The sequence below is a fragment of the Oncorhynchus clarkii genome, chromosome 33 (genome assembly GCF_045791955.1).
Source record: "Oncorhynchus clarkii lewisi isolate Uvic-CL-2024 chromosome 33, UVic_Ocla_1.0, whole genome shotgun sequence".
Taxonomy (NCBI): Eukaryota; Metazoa; Chordata; class Actinopteri; order Salmoniformes; family Salmonidae; genus Oncorhynchus; species Oncorhynchus clarkii.
In genome coordinates this window covers 5404437-5410712 of record NC_092179.1, presented here as the reverse complement: position 1 = coordinate 5410712, position 6276 = coordinate 5404437, and the positions used below count along the sequence as shown (strand labels likewise).

General features: G+C 51.1%; 1 pseudogene; it reads right to left on the bottom strand.

The window, feature by feature from the left end:
- Positions 1 to 1703: 1703 nt before the first annotated feature.
- On the bottom strand, positions 1704 to 1813 carry LOC139393344 (U5 spliceosomal RNA; annotated as a pseudogene).
- Positions 1814 to 6276: the final 4463 nt, after the last annotated feature.

Genomic DNA, 6276 nt, shown 5'->3' with positions numbered 1-6276 from the left:
GCTGCACTGAAAGTAAAGGGGCTGAATAATTTTGCAGGCCCAATTTTTCAGTTTTTGACTTGTTAAAAAAGTTTGAAATATCCAATGTCGTTCCACTTCATGATTGTGTCCCACTTGTTGTTGATTCTTCACAAAAAAATACAGTTTTATAACTTTATGTTTGAAGCCTGAAATGTGGCAAAAGGTCGCAAAGTTCAAGGGGGCCGAATACTTTCGCAATGCACTGTATCTCCCTCCCGACTGCCGGTTCCTTCTCATCCTGCCCGAGCTCGAGCAGCGAACTGGAGTCCGAGACCCACTCCCCTGCCCTTGACCCCAACACTGGAAGGTTTTCAACCATTTTTACAAGGGCCCCAAGCCCCTCCACCCCATCAAGTGATGAGCCCATCGCCACCCGCCTCCTTGGGCTGCTGGATAGCTGACCCCTCACCCCCCTTCACTGGCGCCCCCTCCTCCCCGGCCCTGGCAATTGGTGTGGGCAGTGGTGAGTATGATCTCTCCTGTTCCTTCCTCTCTGGGTCCTTCTCCCTAGTCCCAGGGTCCTTTCTCTCCAGATTCTCCGCCTTCCGCTGCCTATGACTGCCGATGGGTGGGGCAGTCCCGGAACAGGTGCAGCCTACTACCACACCGTGGCACTCATTCGGCTCCCTACAGTACTTTACCTCATGCTCCCCCGATTTGCAAAAACATCATTTCCCCGTACTGCAGGCTGCTGTGATGTGCCCATATTCCCTACACCTCTTGCAAAAAGGGGGTTGACGGGTGTAGAAGAGCATGCCCCTGTCTGAGCCCAGTGAAAAGACCGCCGGGGATGGAGGAAGCCATGAAAACCTCTATCTGGCCTCAGCGGTACCTGGAACTGGCGGCGGCCAACCCCAACGAGTCCTTCACATACCTCGCCCCCGACATCACATCACAAAACCTACTCAGGAAAGCCCCTATTGCTATGTCCGCAACACGCGGATTGTATATGTGTACCTTGATAGTCCTGAAGTTTGTCTTTTGCCAGGCATGTTGTATTAAAAAAGGAACATGTCCTCTATTCAGCAGCCACCTTGACTCTATCCATTACGATGTCACACATACTTTGCAAAAAACAGATTTGTACCTTGTCAGCTCAGGGGTTTGAACTTGCAACCTTCCAGTTACTAGTCCAACGCTCTAACCACTAGGCTACCCTGGCATTCAATGACATTCTTATTTCCTCTTCCTTCTTCCAAGCAAATCTGATTGTATTCTTAATGGGGACCGACCCAGCATTGCTATTATTGGCCATCTCCTCATGGAAAATGGCCGTAAATCCACGTTCTCACCGCAACAATTAGAACTGGATTTCTCTCTTACGCCCTTCGGCTTTTGACTCAGCGAGCTCTGGGGCACCTCAGTACCGAGCTTGATCTGAGCCAAAAGGCCGAGAAGCGATAACCCACAAATGGACCACTGCACCCGCCGGGCACCCGGGGGTCTCGGCAAAAGCTGGCTCCTCCCCACCCAACGTTTCCCTGGCAGGTTTTTTTTTAAAGTCCCCAATGCGTCTTTAAGTCACTAGCTCTTCACGCCTAGTGCCACATTGTTGAACTCAATTGCCCGAGCGACGACTTCTAGTGTAAAAATATGCCGGTCAGCTAGCCGCCTTGAAGTCAAACGCCTGAGCAAAAAGTCTCGGCGTCATCTCTGTCGATTTCTCTTGAAACAAGATACCGGGCTCTGCAAGAAGCAAAGCCCCTCCAAAAATATGTTGAACTCGTAAGTGTTCCTTTCCACGGAAGTCTTTAGTAAAAGGCTTGTGCGTAATGAAGAGAAACCAGAGTCGTATGGAAGTCAGGGACCGAGACGCACTGTGCACTCTAGGCCGGGTTCCAGCGGGCACTCTGCGTTCACTGCGCAGATGTGTCTATACATCCTCTCCTTTACGGCCAACCTATTTAAAGCACACAGCCATCCCAAATCCTTGCACTCGTTATCCATCCATTTTGGTTGTATCACCTCCCAGATCAGCCCCATATCTCTGCACCCAATTTTCCCTTATAATTTCATACAATTTCCTGTGGTCCAATAAAACCTCTCTTTCCATTTCCTTTGTGTATTTTCAGAAATTATATGGCCTGTGCGTAATCTTAGGTTTTACCTCTGCATTCGGAACCCTGTTGTCCCAAGGAATCATCCCTCTTAAAGTGGACCCGAAGGTTTTAGGTCCTTTAAAGGTTTTACACATCTGATTGAGGAAAAGACAATCCCGTTTCACCGACAGACATGGGATGTCCCTCCCTCCCTTTGATACTTTCCCATACATCTCTCTCTTTACACTTTCGTATGAGCCGCCCCATATAAATGCAAATATCAACCTTGTCACAACAATTTTGCTCCTGGCGTTGATTGGGAACACCAGTGCCAGGTAGATTAAGGTTAGTAATATGTCTGTTTTTATTACCATGATCTTTCACCTTCTGCTTTTCCACATATTGAGTTTTACCCTTCCTTCCCAATATTCCTTTATCCCGTCCCTTTGAAAGAAATACACCCCCTAATATTTTTTGCCCATCTTTACAGACAGTTATGCCTCCCTTGCCCTCTGTTCTCCCTTCCCAGGCGTCACAGTACATCATAGAGGACTTCCCCAAATTAATTTTGGACCCCACTGATTCTCCATAAGTTTTCAACAGTACGATCGCCATATCTATCGCCCGGTCATAGGGCTCCTTTCTCGGAGAAGCCTCCGGAAGAGGCCTTGGGAGGTTCTCAGGTGCGGGTGCATGGTCTCTCATGATCTCGTCCAATACCACCTCGATGTTTCGCAGTGATTCCGCGTAGGTTTTGTCTGTCTGGGCAGTCTTTGAACATGTGCTCAGTTGAATCACACAGATTATGCGATTTGTTTTTTTTACAATCTCTTGCCAGATGACCCGCCTCCAAACAGTTTCTACAGAATGTGTTCGGGCACAGTGCTGCAATGTGGCCCTCTTCTCCGCATCTTTTACATGTTTTAGGCTGTCCATAGAAATAAAGGTACCCCTTTACCCCGTCAATGTAGAAGGACGCTGGGGGATATTCAATTCCTCCCGCCCGTGTTCTAAATCGGACAGCGTATTTTCTATTTCCATTCCACATGCTATCGTAATCCATTTATTTTGTTCCAACCCCCAATACATCACAGTATTTACCCAGGAATGATCAAATATCCTGCTCTTTCACATACGGATTTTGCATGCACACGGTTATGGTTCTTACCCAACTTGCGAACAGAGGCTCCACGTTGAAGTTGGAAATCGGTGTTTCGTCCTTGTGTTCCAGGCACTTGTTCCAAGCTACCTGACACAGGTACCCCCTGTGAAGGTGACCTCGAAGCATTCCGTACAGGAAAATCTCTGTCGCAGTAGATTCGTTCCGTCGTCACTCCCAGAAATTCAAAGATGAATTCCTTTGCGAAACTCTTTCCCATAACGAACTGCATTCCGTCCATTTCTTTCCCGACAAACCAAATACTATTCAAAAGTCGCACCGAAGGGTCCGACATAAAGTCTCCACTCGCCATCACCTTCTTCTTCTTTTCGTTGATCAAGCTGCGGGCATGCCACACACTTCATTTGAGCCAAAAGGCAGAGGAGCCATAAATGGACCCCTGCACCCGCCGGGCACCCGGGAGTCTCAGCAGACCTCAGCAGGTTGGCAAAAGCTGGCTCCTCCCCACCCAACGTTTCCCTGGCGACAGGCAGGTGTTTTTTTTTAAGTCACCATCCACCAGACCATGGCTTGCCATAAGTCTGGTGATGGCCCCTACACCACCATCTGCTACACCTCCTAAATCTACATTAAAATCCCCTCACACTACCAAAACCGTTTGTGGCACACAGAGGTGCCAGAAGCTCCACCATCTCCCTTCTCTCTTGCACCGTCTGTGGCCCGTATACCCCTATAACCCTTAGTCTAAAATCCCCTAATACTATGTCTACCCCCAAAACCCTCCCCTGCATCGCTACGTGTGTTCCCTCCACCTCCCAACTCCTGCTGAGTGGACTCCCCCCACACTCCACACTAACTTCCCTTTAACCCACTTTTTTTTAACGCTCCACCCCCCATCCCCCCTGCAAGAAACAAAATGTAAAACCTATGTTGGACAAACAACTAAACGGCCCTTCTTTTTATAGGGTCACTTAGACCGCAAACATTCATTGTCATTCTTTTAAAGTTCGCCATTTACCCAAACAAAAAAAAACCCCAGCCCTACACAGAAATCATGCACTTACTCTGTCCGGTGTGTACAGTTCCTCATCGTATAGGGATCCTACTCCGGCAGCTTCGGAGGCCCCCCCAACTCTCCCACTCCCCGTATCCCAATCCTGACAACCCCAAGACACGGGGAAGGGGTTGGGGATGGTGGGTCCTGGCGTCCCAGAACTAGCCTGAGACACCCCATCCCCTGATGGCAGAAACAGTCCCGGGGACGCCTGGATCCCCTCCATGGTGAGAAGCGGGAGAGCTGAGTCCTGTGATGACAGGGTGTCCACCTTGGCGTCACTGATCAACCCCCCAAACACTTGTACACCCATGTACAAGGGCTCGACACTCACTCTCCGAGGTCGCCCCACCCACACACCCCCCCCTCCCCTCCTGGGAAGCCCAAGACAAGGTGATGAGGGCTCCCAGAAATGTCCTGAGACACCCCATCTCCAGCAAGCTTCACCAGCACATTGGTCTCCAGGTCTACACCCATCTGGATGAGTGGGATAGATGATCCCGTCGATGACGGGGGGGACCACCCCTTCCAGCCCGCTCTGGCCCTCTCCCAGCTCGACGGAGATCCTCCTTCTTCCTGTTCCCTCCAGGGTCCTCTGGGCTGTAGAGGCTACCCTCTTGTCTTAGGGTGGCCGGTAAGGGTGAGACGGACCTCCATTCCTCCGTCCTTTACTGCGAGACCTGGAGCTCCTCCACCATCTCCCTAATCTCGCCCTCGAGGGCCCCAAGAGCCTCCTCGTCTATGAAGACTGCATCAAGGGATGGGCCCATCTCACCAGTCGCTCCCCCAACCTCTACCTTCAGCTGGCTGTTGGGTGATGTGCCATCTGGGTCTCCGGGACCACCCCCAAAACCCCAGAGGCCTTTTCTTCCACATCAGCCTGACCCCCGACTTGTGGCACTGGCAAGGACAGGGGTTGCTCATACTTTTCTCCCCTCGCCCTCCTCCTCGCTTCGTCTTCTCGACTGTGGCCTAGGCCACATTCTCCTGCCCTTCCCTTGTCATCCTTCCCCCGGCCGCTGCTGCCGCGTATGAGCCTTGCCTCCCGGGCACTCTCTGTACAGGTGGTGTCTGCTACCACACCCATGGCACTCCTTTGGCGCTGTGCAATTCTTGGTCTACAGATTTGCAAAACCGGCACTTCTGTGCATTGCAGGCAGCTGTAACGTGCCCATATTTTCTGCATTTTTTGCAGTACGGAGGTCCCTCTCCAGCGAGAAACTTGCCGGGGGATGGAGGAAGCCATCAAAACCTCCCTGATCCGGTCTAAGGAGCACCTGGAATTGACGTTGGCCGTTTCAGAACCCCAGGGAATCCTTTACATACCTTGCCCATGATGTAACTTCGCAGAAACGACTCAGGCGATATCCATCACATGGGGGTTGTACATATTGATTACCCTGAAGTTACCCTGAAGTTCGTCTTTGCTAGACACGTCACATTAAAGGAAGACAGCGGCCTCTCCCCAGCCACAGCCTTAGCTCGGTCCATCGTCGAATCGCACATTAATTCAGTGTGGAAGGTCACATCGTACGAGGCGCATTTCCCTGTAGACACATCACCTCTTGTACTCAAAGTTTTAGGGCCCCCATCAGCACGCTCCTTGCGAAGGTGTCCCTCGGCATCTGGCCCTCATCCTTCTTCCAAGCAAAACCAATCGTATTTTTAAGTCCAGTCCAAGGGACTGACCCAGCTCCACCGTTAGTGTTGGCCATCTCCTCACGGAGAAAACCTGCAGATTCCAAACTTTCCCTAAAAAAGATTGGAAACTGCCCTTTACACTCTCCGGCCATCGGCTTTCGACTCAGCGAGCTTTGAGGCACCACAGTACCGAGCTTGATCTGAGCCAAAAGGCCGAGAAGCGATAACCCATAAATGGACCCCTGCACCCGCCGGGCACCTGGGGGTCTCATCAGACCTCAGCGGGTTGGCAAAAGCTGGCTCCCCCCCACCCAACATTTCCCTGGCGACAGGCAGGTGATTTTTTTTTTAAGTCACTAGCTCTTCACGCCTAGTGCCACTATTTGTTCAATGCCCAGCAA